The sequence below is a fragment of the Pararge aegeria genome, chromosome 1, assembly GCF_905163445.1.
Source record: "Pararge aegeria chromosome 1, ilParAegt1.1, whole genome shotgun sequence".
Classification (NCBI taxonomy): Eukaryota; Metazoa; Arthropoda; class Insecta; order Lepidoptera; family Nymphalidae; genus Pararge; species Pararge aegeria.
Genome location: NC_053180.1, coordinates 3266637 through 3283531, shown reverse-complemented (window position 1 = coordinate 3283531; position 16895 = coordinate 3266637). Strand labels below are relative to the sequence as shown.

The window sequence follows — 16895 nt, the reverse complement described above, 5'->3', positions numbered from 1 at the left end:
GGATAAAAAGTATCCTATGTCCTACTTCGTAGTATGAACTCAAATTTTGCAAAGGTTCATTTAAATTCATTCAATCATTTTAGCGTGATGCGCGGCCATGATACAGATTGACACGAATGAAAAAATTACAGTTTTGGGTTCAGTATCGATTATAGAATGCCATCTAAAATATTTTTTTAAATTATATCAATGTATTGAATTCGACCCGCTAAAGTTTTAAAATAAGTATTATAAGTACAGATTTATAATACTTTCATAGATATAGTTTAACAGTATGTTGGGATAATTCAAATAAACAGAATTTTCAGTTGTTTTTTTTATTGTATTAACTTATTTATATACCAATGAAAATATACAATACAAATTGCGAAATGTGTGCGCGTTATTACACCTGCGGATTAGGTATGTTAATTTTGCAAATTGCTCATCGGCTTCAATCTTGACATTTACATCTGACAGCTAGGACATTACTGCGTGCAACATGTATTGCGGTTTAATACCAGGCTTTCATTGTATGCTTTAACGGAAGTTTCACTACATTCGCCAGGGGCTTCGCTCGCGTGTTCTGTACGCCTCATTCCCTAATTTTTCTTTTTAAATTGTAATCTACAATTTTATAAAAATTTACCAATGTCTCTCTTCAACCTTCTATATATATAAAATTAAAAGTGATCTCTTCCAGGCTACCTTAACTAATGGAATAAGGCAATGAGTGACGGGAAATCGCAATTCTATACATTTAATTACATAGATTTACACTCAAAAAAAAATACATAAATATATAAAATAATAAATGTAATACAGTGTATATTTATTTATGTTATTACCTAAAATAAACTATTTAAAAACTAAATAAAATCTAAAACGTCCTCGAAACCACCGCAGCGAGGCACAGTTCCTAAAATGCTGGCAGCATTGCCTTTGGATGGCCAAACTAATTCGTTGGCCAAGGTAACTGCCCGCTCTAGGATCACCGGTAGACTCGATAACCCTTTTCGATAATTCTTTGAAAAGGGCTCTTATTTATGTTATTTATATCTTCTATGTAAGTTTTTTATCGGGAGTTCCCTGGTAGATGCTGACAGACTACGAGAGTTGTGTGTACCTACATACTATCCGCACCATTAAGCTGAGTAAGAAACCTTTTTATTAGGACTACACATCCCGGACTTCAAATTATTATTAATTGAGTATTAAATTATAAGTTACTCCGTATGTAAGTCTGTTTGTGTTGTTCTGGTAAACTAACGTATTCTATTCTATTATATTCTTTAAAAAAATATCATTAAGATTATAATTTACTAGCAGCTTTAGTTTTATGTTTACAAATGTAGTTATCGCTATCAAAACACTTCTATATTTTACGTGTAATATACTCATCAAAAGTGCCATCTATGTACCTATTTGAATAAAGAAATATTTTACTTTGACTTTATTCAGACCGAATCAATGTAAAAAAATATCGCTTTATAAATGATTAAGCTGAAACTTCCTACACGTTTATATTAAAATCATAAAATGTTACGCATCTGTGCACCTCACGGCGAACGATCGTAAACAGAGGAAATTGAGTCGTTACCGAAGTTATATACGAGTAGTTAGATAAAAAATAATTTAATTAGTCTTCAAACTCCATGCATACTTATATTAAAAACAAGCAGTGCACTCTGCTGCACTCGCCTTTATCTTAGTTACATACTAATACCGTTCACAGTTATATTAAACTCATATCCCTTTGAAGTGAAACTTCTTTGGAATCGTTGTGATTTCAAACGAGAAAATAAATCCATTGAGCCAAAAACACTTAAATGTATAGGACAGAGAAAGATAGAAAACATTATAGATTTTTTTACCTATTCTACCATTATTTAGTTACCATGGAAACTAAATAAAAAAATGTGTGCGTGTACTAGTGTACACACGTAAAAAGTGAAACTTCTTAAAGACCTTATTTTTCGAAAAAATGATCTACTGCAACTTTACAGAAACTGGTTAAATAAAGTTAGATTAGATAAAGTTTAACAAAAGGCTTTTATTATCATGGACATGAATACAAATAATACAATTATGTCATTTTACTTTATTACTACTAAGATTATTACAGCTTTAATCTAATTGTAATATTATTATTATGGCTTATGATAACAAAATATGAAATATAAATATTAATAAAGAAATATACTACGACAATACACACATCGCCATCTAGCCCTAAAGTAAGCTTGTGTAATGCGTACTAAGATGACTGAAGAATATTTTTATGAATTGGTAATATAAATAAAATACTTATAATATACATATAAACACCCAGACACTGAAAAACACTTATGTTTATCACACAAACATTTTCCCGTTGTGGGAATCGAACCCACGGCCTTGGACTCAGAAAGCAGGGTCGCTGCCCACTGCGCCAGTCGGCCGTCAAATATTGTTTACATTCCATAAAAACTCCAGCAATTTTTTTATATAAAATTTTATATAAAATTCAAATAATCTTTCAAAAATTCAACTAGCTTCAAAGATTTTTCTGATGCAGATCGGTTTTTTATCATTATTGCAACCGAGTAAAGCGGCACGAAGAGGGAGGAGGAGGAAAAAAATTAATTATATCGTCCAACTTCTGATTTGGAGATATATAAAGTGCAACAATCAAAATATTCATCCTATTTTCCATTTGGCATTGAGCCATACATAAATCAGGAGAAAGAACAGAAAAATCTATCGATGAAGTTACAATGTTAACAACATCATTAGTATTATGATATATGCTTACATCTTCAGCCGTTTAAATTTTGCAATGCATTTGAAGTTCGAATAAACTCGAATCCACCGTGGTTGGGACAAGAAAAAGACGGCGCGTAACGAAAAAATGTGACGCGTAACTGAAAAATGTTACAATAATTTTTTTTCCAACCCCGATAAAGAAGTTTCACTTCAAAAACCTAATATCGATCCTAATAGTTCTAATACGATACGATGTAGACACACCTCAATCTCTCGTAGGCTACTTTTCAGAAGTTACATTTCTGACGTGTGAACAAATGGCACAGGATTTTTTTTTTATTCCACTACCAGTTAGTCTTTGACTGCAATCTCAACTGGTGGTAAGGGATGACCAAACTCTTAGAGGCAAGGCCTAAGAGCCTATTCTGGTTCTAAGAGGTTTTTTCGTCAGCCACGGCCGAAGCCTCCAGGCCGGACTAGAGAAAAACCATAAATCCCATATTGACCCAGCAGGGGATTGCACCCAAGACCAACACCACAGCGTTCAACACGGCCCCAGGGAAATACGTGTCGGGGCAGTCTATGCACATAATCGGCGTATTTATCGCCCGTGATGTGTGTCCATAAGCCGACAATTCGACAGATACGCGTATTCGCTATTCGTTTCATGTGTTTTATGCGTAGAATAAAAAGGTTATAGACGAATGAGAGCTACACGATGATAAGCTGAACGAAAGCGGTGATAGCTCAGTGGGGTAGAACTTTGAATTAACCCCAGTAGGCCCAAGTTACGTGCGTTATAATTAAAATATCGCTTGCTTTAACGGTGAAGGAAAACATCGCGAGGAAACCAGCATGCCTGAGACTTGTCCATAATGTTCTCAAAGGTGTGTGGAGTCCACCAATCTGCACTGGGCCTGCATGGTGGACTACGGGCTTAAGCCCGTAGTCCACCTTGCAAGCGATCTCTGCGAGGCAACCTTAGGAGATCGCGAGCGATAAGGCCGCCTTTTGTATCCTGCTACATGCCAAGTACATGAAAAGTATGTATGGAATATTTGTAACGTATTAAGTTCTAACACTGAAAGTATGCACGTATACAACTTACCTGTCGATGCAGGATTCTCCTATTTGGGGTACCCCGCTCCTGGCTCCATAGGTCTCATCGGCGGTTTCAAACATAGATGCTGGCAGCGATAGTCGAAGATAGTGGATGATAAGAAAGTGTTGAAGTCCCGAATTAACCAGGACGTGCGCGCCGCGCCGCGTTGTACGTTAGCGAGAATAGTCCGAAAGCGAATGACATTTTGAAAGTTGATAGGTATGTGGCGCTAGCGAACGTTTGGAATCGTGACATTTACATTCCTTTTCAGTGTTAGATAATAAGATAGAATATACAAATAAAGCGCATTAATAAATAAATAATAATGAAAACCTACCTATGCATTGTATGAGGGCATATAAGTCGCATAACGCAGTGTTGTTGCAACTTTAAAACCGTTACACTGCGGTGTATCACACGGCAGGGGTCGTAAACAGTTGAAATGGCGCCGTTAGCAAAGTTAAATTGGGTAAGTCCCAGACCCTGAGTTTAGTTTACGAGTGTATTCCCTTTTTTCGTGTCAAGAGGTGGGAGAGGTTCGAGTCGTTAAGATTTACTTACCACAGAAAAGTAAATTAAGTTTTCTACTTATCCTTATTTCGCAAATTTGAGCTGAGATTCAAAAAATCTCATTATATAGTGACAATGAAGTAAAGTTGGATGGATTGGAATGGATTATGAATACGTAGGTCCTAACTAATATTATTAATGTAAAAGTGAGTTTGTTTGTCTGTCCTTCCATCACGTCCTAACTAAGCAATAAAACAATATGATTTTAAGCGTAGAGTTAGTTGAAAGAACGGAAAGTAACATGGGCCACTTTCCCACGAAAACAAACGGTTGCTAGGAGATTTATATAAAACGTGGACGAACTACCTACGCGGGCAGCAGCTAGTAAATTTTATAAACGCAAAAGAGACTGCGTTTATTAATGGAGTTAGGAACGATCGACGATTTAATTTAGATTTGAACCTGCGACTCTCGGGCAATCGCGGCCTGAGCGCTTTCACCAATCAAGCTACGGCTCTCCTACCATCGCTCCCGAAAATTAGTATATGCCTTTTACATCAGTCTTATAGCGACCGTAGCCTGTCGGTTCCGAAAATTTTTATATGCATTTTAAATTTTTAAAACTGATTAATAATGTACCACGTAGTTAATAAGCCCGATATATTTCATGAGTATTCCAAGAGATGGCACTGATGAATGTTTTTCATTGTCTGGGTGTTTATCTGTATATCATAGGTATTTATGTTATTCGACGGCCGACTGGCGCAGTGGGCAGCGACCCTGCTTTCTGAGGCCAAGGCCGTGGGTTCGATTCCCACAACTGGAAAATGTTTGTGTGATTAGCATTAAGTGTTTTTCAGTGTCTGGGTGTTTATATGTATTTTCTAAGTATTTATGTATATATAATTCATAAAAATATTCATCAGTCATCTTAGTACCCATAACACAAGCTACGCTTAGTTTGGGGCTAGATGGGGCGATGTGTGTATTGTCGTAGTATATTTATTATTATTATTATTATTTATGTTAATATATTTTATATTCATAAAAAATATTCAACAGCTATCTTAGTACCCATAACACAAGGTTCGCTTACTTTGGGGCTAGATGGCGATGTGTGTATTGTCGCATTATATTTATTTTTATTTATTATTTATTTACTGACTTATTTTTATTTTTACTCTTTATTTGCACACTTAGCCTTACTCAGCCTAGAATAAAAGGATTTTTATAAAATCTTAAAGTAGATTTAGTCCACCAATCCGCACTAGGCCAGCGTGGTTGAAGGCCTTAACCCCTTCTCATTGAGGAAGGAGGCCGTATAGATACATACCCTGTAGAGACCATATACCTACTCTCCTTTATACAACGACAAGAGAATGAAAAGTGAAAATTATATTTATACTAGTTGACTCCAGCGCCATCTGTCGGGCTGATTTGTGAATCTAAACCATCCAGGGTGCCACCCAAACGCATACCGAAAAATTCATTCAAATCAGTCCAGCCGTCTAGGAGGAGTTCAGTGACATACACACGCACACAAGAAATATATATATAAAGACTAGCGGGCCCCAGCGCCATCTGTCGGGCTAATTTGTGAATCTAAACCATCCAGGTTGCCACCCAAACGTATACCAAAATAATAATTTAAATCGGTCCAGCCGTCTAGGAGGAGTTTAGTGACATACACACGCACACAAGAAATATATATATAAAGATTAGTTAATGGGTTGGCCGGTAATGGGTTGATGATGATGAGATTATGAGAATTTAATTCCAGACAGCTGCGTCAAAATTTCATCTAGAATACGTCCAATAATCTTCATATATCCTCTCCTGAAACATGTGCTTCGAAGTCCTCTTTTAGTATTACACGTCGTTCGTCGCCAACGGCTATCCCGAGAGAACATCGATCAAACAGACGGCTCTATCCTGTTAAAACGTTCATCCATATTTGCAATACACTAGGTATTAACTGTGACTTTGCTCGTAATTTAACCGCTGATCAAAAAAGGGTTACTGCCATCTGCGGTATTGCTTTGACTTTTTTTTTACTACAATTTCTCTTGATGGTTAGATAGCAGTAGTATTAAATCTATGTACCTAATAGGTGTCTATGCGACGTCGTACCAGAACGCTAAATCGCTTAGCAGCACATTTTTGTCAGTGGGGTGGTTACCAGCCACAACCGAAGCGTCCCACTAGACGAGACCAGAGAAAAATCCGAAATTATGAATTCCCAGATTTCCTCTTCCGGGGATCGATTCCAGGACGTCGCACTTAAATCCATCGATCTTACCGCTGCGCCGGCACGGTCGTTAAACACTCACTCAGAAAGTGTTATTAACGATTAACTAATCTTTATACATATATTTATTGTGTCCGTGTGTGTGTCACTGAACTCCTCCTAAACGGCTGGACCGATTTGAATGTATTTTTTGGTATGCGTTTGGGTGGCACCCTGGATGGTTTAGATTCACAATTCAGCCCGACAGATGGTGCTGGAGTCCACTAGTATAAATATAATTTTCACTTTTCATGCTATTAGAGTTGTCGTTCTATTGAGGAGAGTAGGTATATGTCATTTTAACATCACTACCGCCGCTGTCTATCTGTCCCGATATATGTATAGATTCTTAAAACTGCACAACGAATTTTGATGCGGTCATTTTTAATAATACAGGCGAATAGAGAGCCTTCTCATTATTACAAGTCGGTTGAAAACTGATAAATTAGTGAGTGAGGTATTTCGATTAACGGCAAAGCTTAGAATGTATTACTCCGAATTCTCTTTGGTTTGAGCTCTGGCAGTGGCTACCGACAAAGAGAGCTGCCAAGTTCTGGAGCGTGTAAAGGTTTAACATTAAACTGCTAAACAGTGAGCCTGCTACTGTCTTAGACTGCATCAATACTTACCAGGTGAGATTGCAGCCGAGGACTAGCTTGTATCGAAATTAAAAGGCTAAAAGCTCCAATGTTTATCACCATTTATCAAATACCAGCCAATTATTCTAAAACTATCCGAAAATGCAAATGTGCGCCAAATGACGTCACGTCTCACCGCTAAATGCGTGAACGCGTGATTCGGATATGATTTATGTGAGGCACTTACGCACTGACAAGTTTGAAGAATCTTAAATTATTGCTAAAGTCCAGAATTTGAATCTGTGGATTTAAAATCTAAATGCACGTACATTTACCTAAATAATTTTGTTTATTGCACAACCAAAGAAAAAACGATTTACTTAAAGGGGACTTAATGCTGAAGCATATTCTACCGGCCAACCTTCGGATGTGCGAGAAAAACGAGTGTGGGAGTGGCAAAAACAAAACTTATGATATTATAAAGTATATTTATAACATGGCATATACAACGTGTAATTTTTTTTTAGATTTTCTTGCAGAAACCCCCAATTAAGCTAAATTATTTATATCTGTCTAATTACTAGAGATTTTATTTTTACTTCTAGAGAAATAATAATAAATAATGACGGTTCATGAGACATAGCCTAGTGACGGACGGACAGTTATTACACGGTTATTACAGTTTTTGTTACCCTTTTTCTTAACTATAAAATTCATAAAACAATTATAACGTTTCATTAGGAATTTAATTAGTGGAAAAGCTAATATCGGGCATAACCAAGCGGCAAAACTGAATGAGCTTATGGGGTTTACGTGTAAATGAAAACCGAAACATTACTCCACATGCTTTAGAGGTACTTTGTTTACTACCTCTTAAACTTATCTGTGAAACCCAAACGCTAATAGTTCTTGAGCTAAAGCACTGCGCTAGTTTTCACTCAAAGAAATCAGATACAGCCCTATTATCACATGCAGAATTAAAATCAAGTGACACCTGTCACTTTATTAACTACGCGTCGCGTAGCGTTGCTACTATGCGCGTGTCGGTCTTTTATCTTCAATAGGGTTGTCACATGTAAGCACTTAGTTTGCTTTGAATTAGTTTGTACAGATAAATAAATATGCTTCTATTGATTTAATATTTTTAAAAGGTGATCCCTTATGAAATATCTTTATGCGCCCTATAGACTCAAAAATTGAGGAATTACCTACTTAATAGAGTTTTTTGTGACATAGCTACTGACTTCCCCGAACGAGTGCTACTATACTACTACAAGCAGCATTGGTGTTTCTAAGCTACTAGTATGTATTTCAACTAAGAGAGGTCAGTGACGTTAATACACTGATGATGATAATATACTAAGTGCAGGCATTCGTTGGCCAAATTACATCACGTTTCACCGCTAAATGAGTGAACGCTTGATCCGGGTATGATATATGAGTAACGGATGGACTCGTAAATAACCAGCGCCGCATTTACACACTGACATGTTATTAGCCCCCTAAATTATTGCTACAGTTCATATATAACCGTAAGTAAAAGCTCACCAAACTAGCTCAAATAATCAATAAGAGTTAAAACTCTATTAGAGTCGTACAATGAGCTTGCTACTTAAACGTTTTATTTCGTACACACTTATAAACTAAAGTGTTTGCAGTTTTCCCAAATTTTTCAATTATTCCCACAAACCATATAATACCTGTAAGTTCAAGGCCCTTCCAAATAGCTTATGCAATGGCGTGTTGAAAAGTGCATAAGTATATTTCATAAGGAATCACCTGTAACAATATTATATAAAGAGGAGCTTATTTTTTATCCTTACAAACGTTTTCAAAAAGGGTAGGGTTAGGTTAGGGTAAGGTAAGGGTTGTCATAAGTGTTTACTTCTGACAACCCTATTGAAGATAAAGTACCAACACGGGCATAGTACCTACGCTAAACGACGCGTACCTAATAAAATTACAGGAGTCACTTGATTTTAATTTTGCATGTGATATTAGGGCTTTAGAAGATTTATTTCACTAAAAACTATGGCACTGGTTCACACAAAAACTATTAGTGTGTAGGTTTCACGGATAAGTCTCAGATACAGTAAATAATGTACTTCTTATGTTAAGTAATATTTAAGATTCCATTACACTTTGTATAATGGCACTATATCAAATAAGCATACACAGTTTAAACTTAGTAATGCTGCATAAAGGCATATAGCATATGCTGAGAAAATAACTACAGAAAGATAGTGTATTTTATAAATTTTTGGCCCAAAATGGATCTTGAACTTTGGATACTCCTAACAAGTTAGCCCGATACAATCTTGGACTGATCACTTACCAGCAATTGAGGTTGTGGTCAACTTGTAGCGAAATAAAAAAAAAAAGTTAACCGCGGTAAATAAGTCGTTAAATTAAAGTAATATAAGTCAAGGACGTCAAGGAAGGTGGTGTGAAAATACGAATATTTCTGTAAACCACCCTTTGGAATTGGATGTTCTTCCAGAGTACCTAATAAAAGATCTTACAAAGTGGCAAGAAAGAAAGCATGGTGAGGTCGAAAAGTTAATAACACAGGCACTGAGTGGGCATGGAGTCTTCAATACTTTCCTGCATGCAATAGGCAAAGCATCCAGTGAAGACTGTCCTCAATGTGGTGAGGAAGACAAGCCAAATCACCTAATATTTGAATGTGGAGATAGAGATCCTCTTGCGAGGGTAAATCTGGTGCCCCAAATGTTGAAAAGTAGAGAAGTGTGGAGTAGGGGTGCAACGATGCTTCAGAACATTATGCAAAAACGAGTAAAGGATGAATGGGATCGGCAAAAGGCAGACGAAGCCTAATCAGACAGCCACATTTCTGAAGTTTGCGGTTCCGGGAAGGACGGTCGGAGGAGGTTTTAATCCGTAGGTCGCGGAGTGTTGTACTCAGCAAAGTCGGGCATGTTAAGAGGTATAAACTGACCGGTTGACATCCATGAGGATTTCCTCTTACAATAAAAAAATATATATATATAATATATTACTTTTAAGTAAACTATGCCAAAATTCAAGTCAATTGGGTGCTGTAAGGACCGGAGGAGGTAAGGAGAGGAGGAGGTAAGAGCGTGAAATAAGGACAAACAAACAAACACACTTTCGCTTTAATAACAAAAGTATGCATTGTTTTCTAAAACAACTTTCTATCGCTAAAAACATTCCGGAGTACGTTCTTAATGTTCACACGCACTTTCCATTGCCCAAAAATTTCCATACCGTTCAAAAGTTGGAGAAGACTATTTCTCCAACCAGAACCCTTGTTTTTACACCCACCGACACGTAATAAAGAAGTCGTGAGTTACCTAATAACATTTCCCGTTCCAATATTTACCCAGAAACTTTGTCCACCTTGTATATAAAGTTGGTAACTTCTAAATTGCTTCAAACCTGACCTCCCGATCGAAAGTAGTGTGATCAAGTAATAAAATTGCATTAACGGATGGTGCTCCAAGGGAAATACTAATATTATAGGCACATCACGTTTTATGGGGTATGGCGTAAACTATAAAAGATAGCGATAAGTCCTAACTTTGAGTATTAATGTATTACGTTACAGTAATTTTGTAAAGTGAGTAAATGTTTATACTTTTGATAACTGTTACTAGATATGTGCCAGATAATTTATAAACTAAACCCAATGTGCTTATTATTGTCATATAATTTATGTAACAGTTTTCAAGAAATAATCAAAATGACATTGATTCATAGCGAATGATCAAAACGTGTTGGTAAGTATTTTCAGACAAATACGGCTGCGTTACTGACACACTTCAGTATTTTATTAAGACTCAGACCGCGCAAAGGGACTTTCTATTGTACCAGCGAGGTTAGGACGCTTGCTGTACGAAAAACGCATAATTCTATTACTCTTACTCACTTAACCATCGACGATCGCAAAGGTTCTTTTATAACCTAGTACATGAATATTCAATTGAATATTAATTCATATTAAAGTTTATGATTTTGATTAAGGAAAACTAGTGAAACCTTGGTAAACTTTCGTATTACCAAAGTATTTTTAGTTCGTGATCTCGCAGATCTTTACTTTTTATAAATTGGAATTCGTGCAGCTGTTATAAGTATCAGAAATACAGTCGCCACTTTTCTCTGACTGGGAAGGGCCGAGGTGACTTATGTCAAATGAAGGTGATATAATGCTTATTTCGTAATTAGATATTCTTTAAGGTATTCATTAGGCTCATATTATGTCGATAAGACAAGAATCACATTTTGACGTGCAGCATTTTTATCTTAGTTCTGTAGAATGTACGAAATCACAGATTATCAAAATACTGTACCGCTTGCGAATTGCCCCGAGCGCAATACTCCTCGCGAAACTTACATCTAGTGTTCCACTTTGTAAAACGTTATAGATTCAAGTTTCCGCCCAACAACTTGGTGAAAGTTTTACCAAACTTTTATTTTCTTATGAAATTCTTTTTTTTAATAATTCATCCAGAGTACAGATTTACGGCGGGACTAAGAGCTTTTTAATTGGGTTTATAATCCAATTAAAAAGTTTGTTTTGCAGACCAATGAGACACCTGTGCGACGTTCTTTTTTCAAACACATTCTTCGTTACATTAAAGGCTCGCTTAAAAGTTAAAGTATTCACTTCGGTCGGTATCCTTTTTAATCGTTCAAAACTGAACGAACGAACTGAACTGAATGTTGCTCAAAGTTGTAAAGCGTAGCGGTTCTCAGACCCCTTTGCTAAGTAGACAGATAAAATAAAGAGAGTCCCAGGGAGCCACTGGTCACAAGCGACACAAAGCAGTGGAAGTCGAGGATCCAAAAAGCTCAAAGAGCTAATTTTTTTTTTATTACGGTAAAAAAACAAAAATTTAATTTTTGATTTTCAATTTTACTTTAGGTTGACGACCTCATGGCGCAGTGTTGAACGCTGTAGGAGGTCTCGGTTTCGATCCCCGGCAGAGGCAGTTTGGGAATTTATAATCTGTAATTTGGCCAACCGCTGACCGCCAAAGATGTGCTCTCATCACTTGACATCAGGTGGCATTGCAGTTAAGGATTGTAACAAAATATATTACCCGTAAAACGATAAAAAACCGTGAATCTTGAATCCTGGTGGGCTAAGTACTTTTATGTTAAAAGATAATATGATACTCATAATAAAAAGCTGAAGCGTTTACATTTTCAATCGTGCTATTTTTCAATAAAAGAAAAGACACGTTTAATAGGAGTCTTGAGCAAGATTTTTATTAACATCTATGAACTTACTAGCTGATACCCGCGACTACGTTCGCTTGGATTAAGGTTTTTTATTTCCACGGGAACTCTCTTATTTCCCGGGAAAATAGGTAAGACTTTAAAATTGGGTCTAAAGCTTCTGTCGTTAACAATTTTTAATCCTACCAAGGGAACTATTTGAGAGATCGTTATAGAAAGTACATGCCCTTTTTCATAGAATAGGCGACATGCATACGAAATTTCAAAGCTGTCTGCCCGCGGCTTAGCTCAAAAACAACTTTTGCCTTGGGAACTACTTAAGGAATCGGGATAGAAGGTAGCCTATGATCTTTTCCATTTCTAAGGCTACATGCATGCCAAATTTTATCCAAATCCGTTCAGCCATTTTTGCGTGATTGAGTAACAAACATCCACACTTTCATATTTATAATATTAGTAGGATATATTAGGATTGCGGGTGAAACCGCGGTACAGAGCTAATTAGAAATCGGAACAGTTATAAATTAATATGCGTTAATCTTACGACTAGTAAGATCCATTTTTTCTTACTCAAGTAAAACTATGAAGCACAGCTTATTCAATGTTTATTTATTATTCACTGAGCCACAATGTAGTTATGTTACCAGCTCCTTGCCTACAAACACCGGCTCCGCGCCTAGAAACGGTGGCGGTTAACTCTTACACAGCATAACTCGCTATCGTTTCTAGGAATGCCTGCCTTCCTGTGAGAGCCAGGGGTCCCGTGACGGGAGGCAATTGACTGTAGAGCGCTAATGAGACCATACGTCTCTGGTCGACATCTATGTAACTCTCAGTTTTAATTAAATGTTTATATCAACTTTCCAACTTAATTTTTGATTTAAAGAACTAACAGTAACTGTATCGCAACGCTCCCCAAGAACCTTGACTATGTCGACGAGATTCAAAAATCGAAAACAAATGTATGTAGTCAACATGACTAACGAGTTTTCAAGGAATCCCATTTATTTCTGAACGAACACGTTCCCGCTTCGTCATAAAAACAGTTTAATTCGAGTACTTGTTTTAAAACAAACTGAACTTATTACTGAATTTGTAATTAAATTACGTACGTACTTTAATTACTAAAAGTTTAAAGATTTACCGCCGTTCTTGTCTTGGATAGAATTGGTAGAAAAGCTACTCTATCTTCAGGTTATTTCCTCAGCGCAGCTTGCAACATCGCCTATATTTTTGTTCCTAATCGTAAGTATACATCGAATTGCAAATCAACGTCATTTAATATGCATAAGTTACCTGCAGCGCTATTTTTTTTTTTTTTTTTTTTTCTGGCGTCGTTATCGCCATTCCTATGTTAAAAATATACATTTAAGTTTAATGTATTTTTTTGTTTTAGATCCCCTACGTAATGTGTTCTTGCTAAGATTATCTTCTCATTGTCTCACAAATACAAGATTCGCTTCAATAGGATATTTACAGGTAAAAACAAATCATTGCTAATCGCTGTACACTATTTTCACTTCACTTTAAAGCATTGATGGGTTGGTGATATCAGTAGATGGTTGTAGTAGCAGCACAGAGGATGCTACTGATTCTCCGTTATGTTCCCGTAGCACAAAAGTGCAAACGTTCGCAAAATTCAATTTACAACAGCACTATAACACGCGTCAAAGTCGTCGCATGCAAAGTCTGAACTTTTGCGAAATTGCAAAATGAAATTGCTAGAAAACTCTCGAAACGGGAATTCAAATCTATATTAGTGCATGCGGAAATAGTTAATCGCGCACTGCTGCAAGACTTGTCACAAGCCTATTTTGTATCTCAGTGTATATCAATTCGTACGGACCTGTCACAAGCCTATTTTGTATCTCAGTGTATATCAAGTCGTTGGCTTCACTTGCGAATTCGAATTATATTAAACCATCTAAATGCTTAAGTCTTTTACAGTAGAATATAAAGAACCTGGTAATTAAAAATGATTCTAAGTGTAATATGGTAGTACTATAAGTCATTAGATAAAGTACTACCAAAGTCATTAATTTTAGCCAACCTGACGACTTATACGTCTGTTATTAGAATGTAATGTATATTTAAGTATGTAGTCCACCAATGCGCACAGGGCCGGCGGGGTGGACTACGGCCTTATCCCCTTTTCAGTGTCTTCATGTTTTGAAGATCTGGAATCGGGTTGAAATAAACGATTGATTGGACTACGCGTTATTTCCCAAATAACTTACACTAAGATTTCCTGTTAAAGAAGCGATATAATTCAAAAAAGGGCTGGTTGGTTTTTTTTTCATCTATTGCGGTTCTTGCAGCAGTGTGAGATTTATCTATATGCACATACATGTCACGTCTAATAAAGCTTGCTCCAAACGAAGCTTGAAACCAATTAAGGCAGAATACAAGTTAAAAAGAATAAGAGTTTGCAGACAAAAACCAACGGCGTTCTACCTTTATAAAACCAATGAAAGTAGACCTACACGTATGATTATCTTCATAAATGATAGAGTATTATATATTTTGGGCGTTTTGAAGATGAGATCTAACCGATTTTTTCCTGGCGATGTGCGGCAAAAAAGATACATTTATCGGAGCGATACCATGAGAACGTTACATAACTTTCTAATTTGTACGACTTTATATTTCGACAACGCGAGACCGTGTTTATACATAGGTCAAAAGTATGAAAAATTCGTTAGTGCGATGTAGAATTTGAGCTTATATTTCTAAACCTGTTTGCTTTTTGTTTGCCTTTCAATCAATTTTTATACATAAGACCTACATATTGTCTGAGGTGATATATTTTGTTACCATAATTGTAAAGCGTACAATTTTGAATCCCAACTAATTTTATAAATGTTGTGTCTGTTAAAGTGTTTATTATCTATGGTCGTAACATATCGTATTGTAACTTCTGAACCTATTTTAATGAAGTTTCGATACTGATAGATTGCATCCTGACAAAGGGTTATTTTAACCCCGTTTTCTTTTTTTATTTATAATTATACAATGTCATATGTGTTAACAACAACGAATTACGAAATAATATTGAAAGATACATTTATATGATTTCTTGTAAAAAATTAAATCAAAAGAAGCATATTTATTTCCAATTCAAAACACTCTTAGTGTTCACTTATGATGACCATATTGAAGATAAAAGACCCACACGCGCATAGTACCTACGCTACGCGACGCTTATTAAAGTGGCAGTCACATGATTTTAATTTAGCATGGGATGTTAGGGTTGTATCTGGTTTATTTCATTAAAATCTATGGCTGTAGTTTAGTTAAGAACTATTAGGGTTTTTGTTTCAAAGATAAGTCTCAGAGACAGTGCATAATGTACCTCGAAAGCCTGTGAAGTATTATTTCGGTTTTCATTCGAACGTTGTATAAGAAATACGAAAACGCTCGCCGTCATCGTGACGTCATAGGCTAATTAAAGCTTTAGCAAGTCCTTGATCTATAGCTAAAGATTATTGATTTTGGTATTTAAAAAAAACCTTAGTAACTGATAGTTGAAATCACAAAATACTTACTTACGCAGAACTTTACAAAATTCAGAGGTAAGAAATTATGTTTATGTAGAAGTGACGTCATAATTTAGAATTCGGCGTTTCGCATTTATTAAAAATAAACAGCAATCTCACTTCGAATATAAATAAAAGCACGTTTTTCATAATACAAGAATCTAATATATAGCATTACAATATTTTAGCTTTGTTTATTTAGATTCTTTGTTACTGTCACCATTCTTATTCCTAAGACCGGAGATAATTATGCCAGTTTTGAAGATCACTAATACGCTTCTAACCGCATCTCACTGGAATACTAAGCCGCTTGGTTACGGTTTTGTTATAGATAAATGAATAGTCTCGTCTAATACTGGCGACTTCAAACAGTACTGAAACTAATTAGTCTAGCAAATGTTGTAATGGGAAGAAATTGTTTCTTTCATTGGCTGCAAGAAAATGTATCAAATTATTTGTTTACTACTAGCTGACCCGCGCAACTTCGTCTGCATCAAATATAAATAAAAAAAATTTTAGCATTTCTATACCCGTCGTAACGTCTAAACGATAAGTCCAATTTGAATAATTTAAAAAGGAATTTGCAAATACATAATCCATTTTAACTATAAAACTATTTTTTGGATAAAGATCTGATAGGAACGTCACCATCTTAAGATTGTGCCCGAGTTTTGATTGACAAATTATAACAAAAAGCGGTTATTGTGCCTTAACAGTTAGACATTTAGCCTCCCGGACTTTTTTTTTAAGTAACAATGATTACTTTAAACGTCTTCGTTTCATACATACATACATACATCCATCCATCCATACATCCAAACTCACAAACTTTCGCATTTATAATAGATATAAGTAAGATGGTACGCATGCATTCGATCGTTGTCCCATATGCCTTGCGATTCGCTGTTATCTGTGAAGATTTATGTTCTTTATCT

At 36.0% G+C, this 16895-nt stretch overlaps 1 protein-coding gene across 1 annotated transcript in view; it reads right to left on the bottom strand.

Moving 5' to 3' along the window:
- Positions 1-16895, bottom strand: part of LOC120623233 (KH domain-containing, RNA-binding, signal transduction-associated protein 2) — a 314271-nt gene that overhangs the window by 254740 nt on the left and 42636 nt on the right. The gene's annotated exons all lie outside the window — the stretch shown is intronic.